The sequence below is a fragment of the Lathamus discolor genome, chromosome W, assembly GCF_037157495.1.
Source record: "Lathamus discolor isolate bLatDis1 chromosome W, bLatDis1.hap1, whole genome shotgun sequence".
NCBI lineage: Eukaryota > Metazoa > Chordata > Aves > Psittaciformes > Psittacidae > Lathamus > Lathamus discolor.
Window position 1 is genome coordinate 12302167 of NC_088908.1, and position 15817 is coordinate 12317983.

Here is a 15817-nt window from a genome sequence, read left to right on the forward strand (position 1 = left end):
TGTCACTCCTCACTTTATCTCCTAAAAGTGCATTTGAATCCAAAGTTTCTGGTGCGCTCTCACGTTTCGAGAGGAGTTGTGACAGGGGAGGAGCAGCGCTTGGACTCTAATCCCACAGACGAAGGGCCAGCAGGGAAACTCCTGCAGGGCATCTTCAGCACACAGTGAGCTTTGCAATTCTGCAACACACATTGCTGTAACTCCTTTTCCTGCCTGGAAGACCAATTGATTCCAACATCTCTGTGCCCACTCTCTGCTGAGCAGCAACAGAGAGAAGGAATGTTTAGATTGGGCTAAAACAGCAGAAGAGCCTTGCAAAAAAGCTCCTCCTGATCATGTTTAGCACACAGTGAGCTTTAAACTGTGACACAAACATTGCTGTCACTCTTCACTCTTTCTCCTAAAAGACCATTTCAATCCAAGAACTCCGTTGCCAGCACTCTGCTGAGCAGCAGAGTGAGCAGGAATGTCTGCAATCTGTAAGGCAGTGGAAGAGACAGGCCTGAAGGCTGCTCTTGTGCTTCTTCAACACACTGAGCTTTACAACTGTGACACACACACTGTTGTCACTCCTCATTGTAGCTCCTAAAAGTGCATTTGAATCCAGCGTTTCTGGTCTCCACTCTCGTTTCAAGAGCAGCAGAGGAAGGTGAGCACGAGCGCTTGGAATCCGCTCCCAGTTCCGAAGGGCAGGGAGGGAAAGTCCTTGCAGATCATCTTCAGCGCACAGTGAGCTTTGCAACTCTGAAACACACATTGCTGTCACTCCTCACTTCATCTCCTAATAATCCGTTTGAATCCATGGTCTCTCCCGCCCTCTCTCGTTTGAACAGCAGCAGTGACAGGTGAACACGATCTCTTGGCCTCTGCTCCCACAGCCGAAGAGCCCGGAGTGAAAGCTCCGGCAGGGCATCTTCAGCACGCAGTCAGCTTTGCAACTGTGACACATATATTGCTCTCGCTCCGCACTTTCCTACCTCAAAGTCCAATTGAATCCAAAATCTCTGTGCCCTTTCTCTGCTGGGCAGAAGCAGAGAGAGTAGAGCAGGAACCTTTAGCCAATGCTAAAAGAGCAGAAGAGACAGTCCAGAAAGTTCCCACTGATCATCTTCAGCGCACAGCGAGCTTTGCAACTCTGCAACACACATTGCTGTCACTCCTCCCTTTTTGCCTGAAAGACCAGCTGAATCCACCATCTCTGTGCCCGCTCTCTGCTGAGCAGCAACAGAGAGAGTAGAGCAGGAATTTTTAGACCTGCCTAAAACAGCAGAAGAGCCTTGAAAAAAATCTCCTGCTTGATCATGTTTTGCACACAGTGAGCTTTAAACTGTGACACAAACATTGCTGTCACTCCTCACTTTATCTCCTAAAAGTGCATTTGAATCCAAAGTTTCTGGTGCGCTCTCTCGTTTCGAGAGGAGTTGTGACAGGGGAGGAGCAGCGCTTGGACTCTAATCCCACAGACGAAGGGCCAGCAGGGAAACTCCTGCAGGGCATCTTCAGCGCACAGTGAGCTTTACAATTCTGAAACACACATTGCTGTCACTCCTCCTTTTCTTGCCTGAAAGACCAATTGATTCCAACATCTCTGTGCCCACTCTCTGCTGAGCAGCAACAGAGAGAGTAGAGCAGGAATGTTTAGACTGGGCTAAAACAGCAGAAGAGCCTTGCAAAAAAGCTCCTCCTGATCATGTTTAGCACACAGTGAGCTTTAAACTGTGACACAAACATTGCTGTCACTCTTCACTCTTTCTCCTAAAAGACCATTTCAATCCCAGAACTCCGTTGCCAGCACTCTGCTGAGCAGCAGAGTGAGCAGGGATGTCTGCAATCTGTAAGGCAGTGGAAGAGACAGGCCTGAAGGCTGCTCTTGTGCTTCTTCAACACACTGAGCTTTACAACTTTGACACACACACTGTTGTCACTCCTCATTGTAGCTCCTAAAAGTGCATTTGAATCCAGCGTTTCTGGTCTCCACTCTCGTTTCCAGTGCAGCAGAGGCAGGTGAGCACGAGCGCTTGGAATCCGCTCCCAGTTCCGAAGGGCAGGGAGGGAAAGTCCTTGCAGATCATCTTCAGCGCACAGTGAGCTTTGCAACTCTGAAACACACATTGCTGTCACTCCTCACTTTATCTCCTAAAAGTGCATTTCAAGCCAACGTTTCTGGTGCGCTCTCTCGCTTCGAGAGCAGTTGTGACAGGGGAGGACGAGCGCTTGGATTCTAATTTCACAGCCGAAGGGCCAGCATGGAAACTACTGCTGGGCATCTTCAGCACACATTGAGAGTCACAACTCTGAAACACATATTGCTGTCACCTCTCACTTTCCTACCTGAAAGTCCAATTGAATAATACATCTCCTGTGCTTGCTCTTTGTGAGCAGTAGCAGAATATAGCACTTACGTTTGGACTCTGCTGAAACAGCAGAAGAGACAGTCCAGAAAGTTCCCACTGATCATCTTCAGCACACAGTGAGCTTTGCAACTCTGCAACACACATTGCTGTCTCTTCTTTTCCTGCCTGAAAGACCAATTGATTCCAACACCTCTGTGCCCGCTCTCTGCTGAGCAGCAACAGAGAGAGTAGAGCAGGAATGTTTAGCCTGGGCTAAAACAGCAGAAGAGCCTTGCAAAAAATCTCCTGCTTGATCATGTTTTGCACACAGTGAGCTTTAAACTGTGACACAAACATTGCTGTCACTCCTCACTTTATCTCCTAAAAGTGCATTTGAATCCAAAGTTTCTGGTGCGCTCTCACGTTTCGAGAGGAGTTGTGACAGGGGAGGAGCAGCGCTTGGACTCTAATCCCACAGACGAAGGGCCAGCAGGGAAACTCCTGCAGGGCATCTTCAGCACACAGTGAGCTTTGCAATTCTGCAACACACATTGCTGTAACTCCTTTTCCTGCCTGGAAGACCAATTGATTCCAACATCTCTGTGCCCACTCTCTGCTGAGCAGCAACAGAGAGAAGGAATGTTTAGATTGGGCTAAAACAGCAGAAGAGCCTTGCAAAAAAGCTCCTCCTGATCATGTTTAGCACACAGTGAGCTTTAAACTGTGACACAAACATTGCTGTCACTCTTCACTCTTTCTCCTAAAAGACCATTTCAATCCAAGAACTCCGTTGCCAGCACTCTGCTGAGCAGCAGAGTGAGCAGGAATGTCTGCAATCTGTAAGGCAGTGGAAGAGACAGGCCTGAAGGCTGCTCTTGTGCTTCTTCAACACACTGAGCTTTACAACTGTGACACACACACTGTTGGCACTCCTCATTGTAGCTCCTAAAAGTGCATTTGAATCCAGCGTTTCTGGTCTCCACTCTCGTTTCAAGAGCAGCAGAGGAAGGTGAGCACGAGCGCTTGGAATCCGCTCCCAGTTCCGAAGGGCAGGGAGGGAAAGTCCTTGCAGATCATCTTCAGCGCACAGTGAGCTTTGCAACTCTGAAACACACATTGCTGTCACTCCTCACTTCATCTCCTAATAATCCGTTTGAATCCATGGTCTCTCCCGCCCTCTCTCGTTTGAACAGCAGCAGTGACAGGTGAACACGATCTCTTGGCCTCTGCTCCCACAGCCGAAGAGCCCGGAGTGAAAGCTCCGGCAGGGCATCTTCAGCACGCAGTCAGCTTTGCAACTGTGACACATATATTGCTCTCGCTCCGCACTTTCCTACCTCAAAGTCCAATTGAATCCAAAATCTCTGTGCCCTTTCTCTGCTGGGCAGAAGCAGAGAGAGTAGAGCAGGAACCTTTAGCCAATGCTAAAAGAGCAGAAGAGACAGTCCAGAAAGTTCCCACTGATCATCTTCAGCGCACAGCGAGCTTTGCAACTCTGCAACACACATTGCTGTCACTCCTCCCTTTTTGCCTGAAAGACCAGCTGAATCCACCATCTCTGTGCCCGCTCTCTGCTGAGCAGCAACAGAGAGAGTAGAGCAGGAATTTTTAGACCTGCCTAAAACAGCAGAAGAGCCTTGAAAAAAATCTCCTGCTTGATCATGTTTTGCACACAATGAGCTTTAAACTGTGACACAAACATTGCTGTCACTCCTCACTTTATCTCCTAAAAGTGCATTTGAATCCAAAGTTTCTGGTGCGCTCTCTCGTTTCAAGAGGAGTTGTGACAGGGGAGGAGCAGCGCTTGGACTCTAATCCCACAGACAAAGGGCCAGCAGGGAAACTCCTGCAGGGCATCTTCAGCGCACAGTGAGCTTTACAATTCTGAAACACACATTGCTGTCACTCCTCCTTTTCTTGCCTGAAAGACCAATTGATTCCAACATCTCTGTGCCCACTCTCTGCTGAGCAGCAACAGAGAGAGTAGAGCAGGAATGTTTAGACTGGGCTAAAACAGCAGAAGAGCCTTGCAAAAAAGCTCCTCCTGATCATGTTTAGCACACAGTGAGCTTTAAACTGTGACACAAACATTGCTGTCACTCTTCACTCTTTCTCCTAAAAGACCATTTCAATCCCAGAACTCCGTTGCCAGCACTCTGCTGAGCAGCAGAGTGAGCAGGGATGTCTGCAATCTGTAAGGCAGTGGAAGAGACAGGCCTGAAGGCTGCTCTTGTGCTTCTTCAACACACTGAGCTTTACAACTTTGACACACACACTGTTGTCACTCCTCATTGTAGCTCCTAAAAGTGCATTTGAATCCAGCGTTTCTGGTCTCCACTCTCGTTTCCAGTGCACCAGAGGCAGGTGAGCACGAGCGCTTGGAATCCGCTCCCAGTTCCGAAGGGCAGGGAGGGAAAGTCCTTGCAGATCATCTTCAGCGCACAGTGAGCTTTGCAACTCTGAAACACACATTGCTGTCACTCCTCACTTTATCTCCTAAAAGTGCATTTCAAGCCAACGTTTCTGGTGCGCTCTCTCGCTTCGAGAGCAGTTGTGACAGGGGAGGACGAGCGCTTGGATTCTAATTTCACAGCCGAAGGGCCAGCATGGAAACTACTGCTGGGCATCTTCAGCACACATTGAGATTCACAACTCTGAAACACATATTGCTGTCACCTCTCACTTTCCTACCTGAAAGTCCAATTGAATAATACATCTCCTGTGCTTGCTCTTTGTGAGCAGTAGCAGAATATAGCACTTACGTTTGGACTCTGCTGAAACAGCAGAAGAGACAGTCCAGAAAGTTCCCACTGATCATCTTCAGCGCACAGTGAGCTTTGCAACTCTGCAACACACATTGCTGTCTCTTCTTTTCCTGCCTGAAAGACCAATTGATTCCAACACCTCTGTGCCCGCTCTCTGCTGAGCAGCAACAGAGAGAGTAGAGCAGGAATGTTTAGCCTGGGCTAAAACAGCAGAAGAGCCTTGCAAAAAATCTCCTGCTTGATCATGTTTTGCACACAGTGAGCTTTAAACTGTGACACAAACATTGCTGTCACTCCTCACTTTATCTCCTAAAAGTGCATTTGAATCCAAAGTTTCTGGTGCGCTCTCACGTTTCGAGAGGAGTTGTGACAGGGGAGGAGCAGCGCTTGGACTCTAATCCCACAGACGAAGGGCCAGCAGGGAAACTCCTGCAGGGCATCTTCAGCACACAGTGAGCTTTGCAATTCTGCAACACACATTGCTGTAACTCCTTTTCCTGCCTGGAAGACCAATTGATTCCAACATCTCTGTGCCCACTCTCTGCTGAGCAGCAACAGAGAGAAGGAATGTTTAGATTGGGCTAAAACAGCAGAAGAGCCTTGCAAAAGAGCTCCTCCTGATCATGTTTAGCACACAGTGAGCTTTAAACTGTGACACAAACGTTGCTGTCACTCTTCACTCTTTCTCCTAAAAGACCATTTCAATCCAAGAACTCCGTTGCCAGCACTCTGCTGAGCAGCAGAGTGAGCAGGAATGTCTGCAATCTGTAAGGCAGTGGAAGAGACAGGCCTGAAGGCTGCTCTTGTGCTTCTTCAACACACTGAGCTTTACAACTGTGACACACACACTGTTGTCACTCCTCATTGTAGCTCCTAAAAGTGCATTTGAATCCAGCGTTTCTGGTCTCCACTCTCGTTTCAAGAGCAGCAGAGGAAGGTGAGCACGAGCGCTTGGAATCCGCTCCCAGTTCCGAAGGGCAGGGAGGGAAAGTCCTTGCAGATCATCTTCAGCGCACAGTGAGCTTTGCAACTCTGAAACACACATTGCTGTCACTCCTCACTTCATCTCCTAATAATCTGTTTGAATCCATGGTCTCTCCCGCCCTCTCTCGTTTGAACAGCAGCAGTGACAGGTGAACACGATCTCTTGGCCTCTGCTCCCACAGCCGAAGAGCCCGGAGTCAAAGCTCCGGCAGGGCATCTTCAGCACGCAGTCAGCTTTGCAACTGTGACACATATATTGCTCTCGCTCCGCACTTTCCTACCTCAAAGTCCAATTGAATCCAAAATCTCTGTGCCCTTTCTCTGCTGGGCAGAAGCAGAGAGAGTAGAGCAGGAACCTTTAGCCAATGCTAAAAGAGCAGAAGAGACAGTCCAGAAAGTTCCCACTGATCATCTTCAGCGCACAGCGAGCTTTGCAACTCTGCAACACACATTGCTGTCACTCCTCCCTTTTTGCCTGAAAGACCAGCTGAATCCACCATCTCTGTGCCCGCTCTCTGCTGAGCAGCAACAGAGAGAGTAGAGCAGGAATTTTTAGACCTGCCTAAAACAGCAGAAGAGCCTTGAAAAAAATCTCCTGCTTGATCATGTTTTGCACACAGTGAGCTTTAAACTGTGACACAAACATTGCTGTCACTCCTCACTTTATCTCCTAAAAGTGCATTTGAATCCAAAGTTTCTGGTGCGCTCTCTCGTTTCGAGAGGAGTTGTGACAGGGGAGGAGCAGCGCTTGGACTCTAATCCCACAGACAAAGGGCCAGCAGGGAAACTCCTGCAGGGCATCTTCAGCGCACAGTGAGCTTTACAATTCTGAAACACACATTGCTGTCACTCCTCCTTTTCTTGCCTGAAAGACCAATTGATTCCAACATCTCTGTGCCCACTCTCTGCTGAGCAGCAACAGAGAGAGTAGAGCAGGAATGTTTAGACTGGGCTAAAACAGCAGAAGAGCCTTGCAAAAAAGCTCCTCCTGATCATGTTTAGCACACAGTGAGCTTTAAACTGTGACACAAACATTGGTGTCACTCTTCACTCTTTCTCCTAAAAGACCATTTCAATCCCAGAACTCCGTTGCCAGCACTCTGCTGAGCAGCAGAGTGAGCAGGGATGTCTGCAATCTGTAAGGCAGTGGAAGAGACAGGCCTGAAGGCTGCTCTTGTGCTTCTTCAACACACTGAGCTTTACAACTTTGACACACACACTGTTGTCACTCCTCATTGTAGCTCCTAAAAGTGCATTTGAATCCAGCGTTTCTGGTCTCCACTCTCGTTTCCAGTGCAGCAGAGGCAGGTGAGCACGAGCGCTTGGAATCCGCTCCCAGTTCCGAAGGGCAGGGAGGGAAAGTCCTTGCAGATCATCTTCAGCGCACAGTGAGCTTTGCAACTCTGAAACACACATTGCTGTCACTCCTCACTTTATCTCCTAAAAGTGCATTTCAAGCCAACGTTTCTGGTGCGCTCTCTCGCTTCGAGAGCAGTTGTGACAGGGGAGGACGAGCGCTTGGATTCTAATTTCACAGCCGAAGGGCCAGCATGGAAACTACTGCTGGGCATCTTCAGCACACATTGAGATTCACAACTATGAAACACATATTGCTGTCACCTCTCACTTTCCTACCTGAAAGTCCAATTGAATAATACATCTCCTGTGCTTGCTCTTTGTGAGCAGTAGCAGAATATAGCACTTACGTTTGGACTCTGCTGAAACAGCAGAAGAGACAGTCCAGAAAGTTCCCACTGATCATCTTCAGCACACAGTGAGCTTTGCAACTCTGCAACACACATTGCTGTCTCTTCTTTTCCTGCCTGAAAGACCAATTGATTCCAACACCTCTGTGCCCGCTCTCTGCTGAGCAGCAACAGAGAGAGTAGAGCAGGAATGTTTAGCCTGGGCTAAAACAGCAGAAGAGCCTTGCAAAAAATCTCCTGCTTGATCATGTTTTGCACACAGTGAGCTTTAAACTGTGACACAAACATTGCTGTCACTCCTCACTTTATCTCCTAAAAGTGCATTTGAATCCAAAGTTTCTGGTGCGCTCTCACGTTTCGAGAGGAGTTGTGACAGGGGAGGAGCAGCGCTTGGACTCTAATCCCACAGACGAAGGGCCAGCAGGGAAACTCCTGCAGGGCATCTTCAGCAAACAGTGAGCTTTGCAATTCTGCAACACACATTGCTGTAACTCCTTTTCCTGCCTGGAAGACCAATTGATTCCAACATCTCTGTGCCCACTCTCTGCTGAGCAGCAACAGAGAGAAGGAATGTTTAGATTGGGCTAAAACAGCAGAAGAGCCTTGCAAAAGAGCTCCTCCTGATCATGTTTAGCACACAGTGAGCTTTAAACTGTGACACAAACGTTGCTGTCACTCTTCACTCTTTCTCCTAAAAGACCATTTCAATCCAAGAACTCCGTTGCCAGCACTCTGCTGAGCAGCAGAGTGAGCAGGAATGTCTGCAATCTGTAAGGCAGTGGAAGAGACAGGCCTGAAGGCTGCTCTTGTGCTTCTTCAACACACTGAGCTTTACAACTGTGACACACACACTGTTGTCACTCCTCATTGTAGCTCCTAAAAGTGCATTTGAATCCAGCGTTTCTGGTCTCCACTCTCGTTTCAAGAGCAGCAGAGGAAGGTGAGCACGAGCGCTTGGAATCCGCTCCCAGTTCCGAAGGGCAGGGAGGGAAAGTCCTTGCAGATCATCTTCAGCGCACAGTGAGCTTTGCAACTCTGAAACACACATTGCTGTCACTCCTCACTTCATCTCCTAATAATCTGTTTGAATCCATGGTCTCTCCCGCCCTCTCTCGTTTGAACAGCAGCAGTGACAGGTGAACACGATCTCTTGGCCTCTGCTCCCACAGCCGAAGAGCCCGGAGTCAAAGCTCCGGCAGGGCATCTTCAGCACGCAGTCAGCTTTGCAACTGTGACACATATATTGCTCTCGCTCCGCACTTTCCTACCTCAAAGTCCAATTGAATCCAAAATCTCTGTGCCCTTTCTCTGCTGGGCAGAAGCAGAGAGAGTAGAGCAGGAACCTTTAGCCAATGCTAAAAGAGCAGAAGAGACAGTCCAGAAAGTTCCCACTGATCATCTTCAGCGCACAGCGAGCTTTGCAACTCTGCAACACACATTGCTGTCACTCCTCCCTTTTTGCCTGAAAGACCAGCTGAATCCACCATCTCTGTGCCCGCTCTCTGCTGAGCAGCAACAGAGAGAGTAGAGCAGGAATTTTTAGACCTGCCTAAAACAGCAGAAGAGCCTTGAAAAAAATCTCCTGCTTGATCATGTTTTGCACACAGTGAGCTTTAAACTGTGACACAAACATTGCTGTCACTCCTCACTTTATCTCCTAAAAGTGCATTTGAATCCAAAGTTTCTGGTGCGCTCTCTCGTTTCGAGAGGAGTTGTGACAGGGGAGGAGCAGCGCTTGGACTCTAATCCCACAGATGAAGGGCCAGCAAGGAAACTCCTGCAGGGCATCTTCAGCACACAGTGAGCTTTGCAATTCTGCAACACACATTGCTGTCACTCCTCCTTTTCCTGCCTGGAAGACCTATTGATTCCAACATCTCTGTGCCCACTCTCTGCTGAGCAGCAACAGAGAGAGTAGAGCAGGAATGTTTAGACTGGGCTAAAACAGCAGAAGAGCCTTGCAAAAAAGCTCCTCCTGATCATGTTTAGCACACAGTGAGCTTTAAACTGTGACACAAACATTGCTGTCACTCTTCACTCTTTCTCCTAAAAGACCATTTCAATCCCAGAACTCCGTTGCCAGCACTCTGCTGAGCAGCAGAGTGAGCAGGGATGTCTGCAATCTGTAAGGCAGTGGAAGAGACAGGCCTGAAGGCTGCTCTTGTGCTTCTTCAACACACTGAGCTTTACAACTTTGACACACACACTGTTGTCACTCCTCATTGTAGCTCCTAAAAGTGCATTTGAATCCAGCGTTTCTGGTCTCCACTCTCGTTTCCAGTGCAGCAGAGGCAGGTGAGCACGAGCGCTTGGAATCCGCTCCCAGTTCCGAAGGGCAGGGAGGGAAAGTCCTTGCAGATCATCTTCAGCGCACAGTGAGCTTTGCAACTCTGAAACACACATTGCTGTCACTCCTCACTTCATCTCCTAATAATCCGTTTGAATCCATGGTCTCTCCCGCCCTCTCTCGTTTGAACAGCAGCAGTGACAGGTGAACACGATCTCTTGGCCTCTGCTCCCACAGCCGAAGAGCCCGGAGTGAAAGCTCCGGCAGGGCATCTTCAGCACGCAGTCAGCTTTGCAACTGTGACACATATATTGCTCTCGCTCCGCACTTTCCTACCTCAAAGTCCAATTGAATCCAAAATCTCTGTGCCCTTTCTCTGCTGGGCAGAAGCAGAGAGAGTAGAGCAGGAACCTTTAGCCAATGCTAAAAGAGCAGAAGAGACAGTCCAGAAAGTTCCCACTGATCATCTTCAGCGCACAGCGAGCTTTGCAACTCTGCAACACACATTGCTGTCACTCCTCCCTTTTTGCCTGAAAGACCAGCTGAATCCACCATCTCTGTGCCCGCTCTCTGCTGAGCAGCAACAGAGAGAGTAGAGCAGGAATTTTTAGACCTGCCTAAAACAGCAGAAGAGCCTTGAAAAAAATCTCCTGCTTGATCATGTTTTGCACACAGTGAGCTTTAAACTGTGACACAAACATTGCTGTCACTCCTCACTTTATCTCCTAAAAGTGCATTTGAATCCAAAGTTTCTGGTGCGCTCTCTCGTTTCGAGAGGAGTTGTGACAGGGGAGGAGCAGCGCTTGGACTCTAATCCCACAGATGAAGGGCCAGCAAGGAAACTCCTGCAGGGCATCTTCAGCACACAGTGAGCTTTGCAATTCTGCAACACACATTGCTGTCACTCCTCCTTTTCCTGCCTGGAAGACCTATTGATTCCAACATCTCTGTGCCCACTCTCTGCTGAGCAGCAACAGAGAGAGTAGAGCAGGAATGTTTAGACTGGGCTAAAACAGCAGAAGAGCCTTGCAAAAAAGCTCCTCCTGATCATGTTTAGCACACAGTGAGCTTTAAACTGTGACACAAACATTGCTGTCACTCTTCACTCTTTCTCCTAAAAGACCATTTCAATCCCAGAACTCCGTTGCCAGCACTCTGCTGAGCAGCAGAGTGAGCAGGGATGTCTGCAATCTGTAAGGCAGTGGAAGAGACAGGCCTGAAGGCTGCTCTTGTGCTTCTTCAACACACTGAGCTTTACAACTGTGACACACACACTGTTGTCACTCCTCATTGTAGCTCCTAAAAGTGCATTTGAATCCAGCGTTTCTGGTCTCCACTCTCGTTTCAAGAGCAGCAGAGGAAGGTGAGCACGAGCGCTTGGAATCCGCTCCCAGTTCCGAAGGGCAGGGAGGGAAAGTCCTTGCAGATCATCTTCAGCGCACAGTGAGCTTTGCAACTCTGAAACACACATTGCTGTCACTCCTCACTTCATCTCCTAATAATCCGTTTGAATCCATGGTCTCTCCCGCCCTCTCTCGTTTGAACAGCAGCAGTGACAGGTGAACACGATCTCTTGGCCTCTGCTCCCACAGCCGAAGAGCCCGGAGTGAAAGCTCCGGCAGGGCATCTTCAGCACGCAGTCAGCTTTGCAACTGTGACACATATATTGCTCTCGCTCCGCACTTTCCTACCTCAAAGTCCAATTGAATCCAAAATCTCTGTGCCCTTTCTCTGCTGGGCAGAAGCAGAGAGAGTAGAGCAGGAACCTTTAGCCAATGCTAAAAGAGCAGAAGAGACAGTCCAGAAAGTTCCCACTGATCATCTTCAGCGCACAGCGAGCTTTGCAACTCTGCAACACACATTGCTGTCACTCCTCCCTTTTTGCCTGAAAGACCAGCTGAATCGACCATCTCTGTGCCCGCTCTCTGCTGAGCAGCAACAGAGAGAGTAGAGCAGGAATTTTTAGACCTGCCTAAAACAGCAGAAGAGCCTTGAAAAAAATCTCCTGCTTGATCATGTTTTGCACACAGTGAGCTTTAAACTGTGACACAAACATTGCTGTCACTCCTCACTTTATCTCCTAAAAGTGCATTTGAATCCAAAGTTTCTGGTGCGCTCTCTCGTTTCGAGAGGAGTTGTGACAGGGGAGGAGCAGCGCTTGGACTCTAATCCCACAGATGAAGGGCCAGCAGGGAAACTCCTGCAGGGCATCTTCAGCACACAGTGAGCTTTGCAATTCTGCAACACACATTGCTGTCACTCCTCCTTTTCCTGCCTGGAAGACCAATTGATTCCAACATCTCTGTGCCCACTCTCTGCTGAGCAGCAACAGAGAGAGTAGAGCAGGAATGTTTAGACTGGGCTAAAACAGCAGAAGAGCCTTGCAAAAAAGCTCCTCCTGATCATGTTTAGCACACAGTGAGCTTTAAACTGTGACACAAACATTGCTGTCACTCTTCACTCTTTCTCCTAAAAGACCATTTCAATCCCAGAACTCCGTTGCCAGCACTCTGCTGAGCAGCAGAGTGAGCAGGGATGTCTGCAATCTGTAAGGCAGTGGAAGAGACAGGCCTGAAGGCTGCTCTTGTGCTTCTTCAACACACTGAGCTTTACAACTTTGACACACACACTGTTGTCACTCCTCATTGTAGCTCCTAAAAGTGCATTTGAATCCAGCGTTTCTGGTCTCCACTCTCGTTTCCAGTGCAGCAGAGGCAGGTGAGCACGAGCGCTTGGAATCCGCTCCCAGTTCCGAAGGGCAGGGAGGGAAAGTCCTTGCAGATCATCTTCAGCGCACAGTGAGCTTTGCAACTCTGAAACACACATTGCTGTCACTCCTCACTTCATCTCCTAATAATCCGTTTGAATCCATGGTCTCTCCCGCCCTCTCTCGTTTGAACAGCAGCAGTGACAGGTGAACACGATCTCTTGGCCTCTGCTCCCACAGCCGAAGAGCCCGGAGTGAAAGCTCCGGCAGGGCATCTTCAGCACGCAGTCAGCTTTGCAACTGTGACACATATATTGCTCTCGCTCCGCACTTTCCTACCTCAAAGTCCAATTGAATCCAAAATCTCTGTGCCCTTTCTCTGCTGGGCAGAAGCAGAGAGAGTAGAGCAGGAACCTTTAGCCAATGCTAAAAGAGCAGAAGAGACAGTCCAGAAAGTTCCCACTGATCATCTTCAGCGCACAGCGAGCTTTGCAACTCTGCAACACACATTGCTGTCACTCCTCCCTTTTTGCCTGAAAGACCAGCTGAATCCACCATCTCTGTGCCCGCTCTCTGCTGAGCAGCAACAGAGAGAGTAGAGCAGGAATTTTTAGACCTGCCTAAAACAGCAGAAGAGCCTTGAAAAAAATCTCCTGCTTGATCATGTTTTGCACACAGTGAGCTTTAAACTGTGACACAAACATTGCTGTCACTCCTCACTTTATCTCCTAAAAGTGCATTTGAATCCAAAGTTTCTGGTGCGCTCTCTCGTTTCGAGAGGAGTTGTGACAGGGGAGGAGCAGCGCTTGGACTCTAATCCCACAGATGAAGGGCCAGCAAGGAAACTCCTGCAGGGCATCTTCAGCACACAGTGAGCTTTGCAATTCTGCAACACACATTGCTGTCACTCCTCCTTTTCCTGCCTGGAAGACCTATTGATTCCAACATCTCTGTGCCCACTCTCTGCTGAGCAGCAACAGAGAGAGTAGAGCAGGAATGTTTAGACTGGGCTAAAACAGCAGAAGAGCCTTGCAAAAAAGCTCCTCCTGATCATGTTTAGCACACAGTGAGCTTTAAACTGTGACACAAACATTGCTGTCACTCTTCACTCTTTCTCCTAAAAGACCATTTCAATCCCAGAACTCCGTTGCCAGCACTCTGCTGAGCAGCAGAGTGAGCAGGGATGTCTGCAATCTGTAAGGCAGTGGAAGAGACAGGCCTGAAGGCTGCTCTTGTGCTTCTTCAACACACTGAGCTTTACAACTGTGACACACACACTGTTGTCACTCCTCATTGTAGCTCCTAAAAGTGCATTTGAATCCAGCGTTTCTGGTCTCCACTCTCGTTTCAAGAGCAGCAGAGGAAGGTGAGCACGAGCGCTTGGAATCCGCTCCCAGTTCCGAAGGGCAGGGAGGGAAAGTCCTTGCAGATCATCTTCAGCGCACAGTGAGCTTTGCAACTCTGAAACACACATTGCTGTCACTCCTCACTTCATCTCCTAATAATCCGTTTGAATCCATGGTCTCTCCCGCCCTCTCTCGTTTGAACAGCAGCAGTGACAGGTGAACACGATCTCTTGGCCTCTGCTCCCACAGCCGAAGAGCCCGGAGTGAAAGCTCCGGCAGGGCATCTTCAGCACGCAGTCAGCTTTGCAACTGTGACACATATATTGCTCTCGCTCCGCACTTTCCTACCTCAAAGTCCAATTGAATCCAAAATCTCTGTGCCCTTTCTCTGCTGGGCAGAAGCAGAGAGAGTAGAGCAGGAACCTTTAGCCAATGCTAAAAGAGCAGAAGAGACAGTCCAGAAAGTTCCCACTGATCATCTTCAGCGCACAGCGAGCTTTGCAACTCTGCAACACACATTGCTGTCACTCCTCCCTTTTTGCCTGAAAGACCAGCTGAATCCACCATCTCTGTGCCCGCTCTCTGCTGAGCAGCAACAGAGAGAGTAGAGCAGGAATTTTTAGACCTGCCTAAAACAGCAGAAGAGCCTTGAAAAAAATCTCCTGCTTGATCATGTTTTGCACACAGTGAGCTTTAAACTGTGACACAAACATTGCTGTCACTCCTCACTTTATCTCCTAAAAGTGCATTTGAATCCAAAGTTTCTGGTGCGCTCTCTCGTTTCGAGAGGAGTTGTGACAGGGGAGGAGCAGCGCTTGGACTCTAATCCCACAGATGAAGGGCCAGCAGGGAAACTCCTGCAGGGCATCTTCAGCACACAGTGAGCTTTGCAATTCTGCAACACACATTGCTGTCACTCCTCCTTTTCCTGCCTGGAAGACCAATTGATTCCAACATCTCTGTGCCCACTCTCTGCTGAGCAGCAACAGAGAGAGTAGAGCAGGAATGTTTAGACTGGGCTAAAACAGCAGAAGAGCCTTGCAAAAAAGCTCCTCCTGATCATGTTTAGCACACAGTGAGCTTTAAACTGTGACACAAACATTGCTGTCACTCTTCACTCTTTCTCCTAAAAGACCATTTCAATCCCAGAACTCCGTTGCCAGCACTCTGCTGAGCAGCAGAGTGAGCAGGGATGTCTGCAATCTGTAAGGCAGTGGAAGAGACAGGCCTGAAGGCTGCTCTTGTGCTTCTTCAACACACTGAGCTTTACAACTTTGACACACACACTGTTGTCACTCCTCATTGTAGCTCCTAAAAGTGCATTTGAATCCAGCGTTTCTGGTCTCCACTCTCGTTTCCAGTGCAGCAGAGGCAGGTGAGCACGAGCGCTTGGAATCCGCTCCCAGTTCCGAAGGGCAGGGAGGGAAAGTCCTTGCAGATCATCTTCAGCGCACAGTGAGCTTTGCAACTCTGAAACACACATTGCTGTCACTCCTCACTTTATCTCCTAAAAGTGCATTTCAAGCCAACGTTTCTGGTGCGCTCTCTCGCTTCGAGAGCAGTTGTGACAGGGGAGGACGAGCGCTTGGATTCTAATTTCACAGCCGAAGGGCCAGCATGGAAACTACTGCTGGGCATCTTCAGCACACATTGAGATTCACAACTCTGAAACACATATTGCTGTCACCT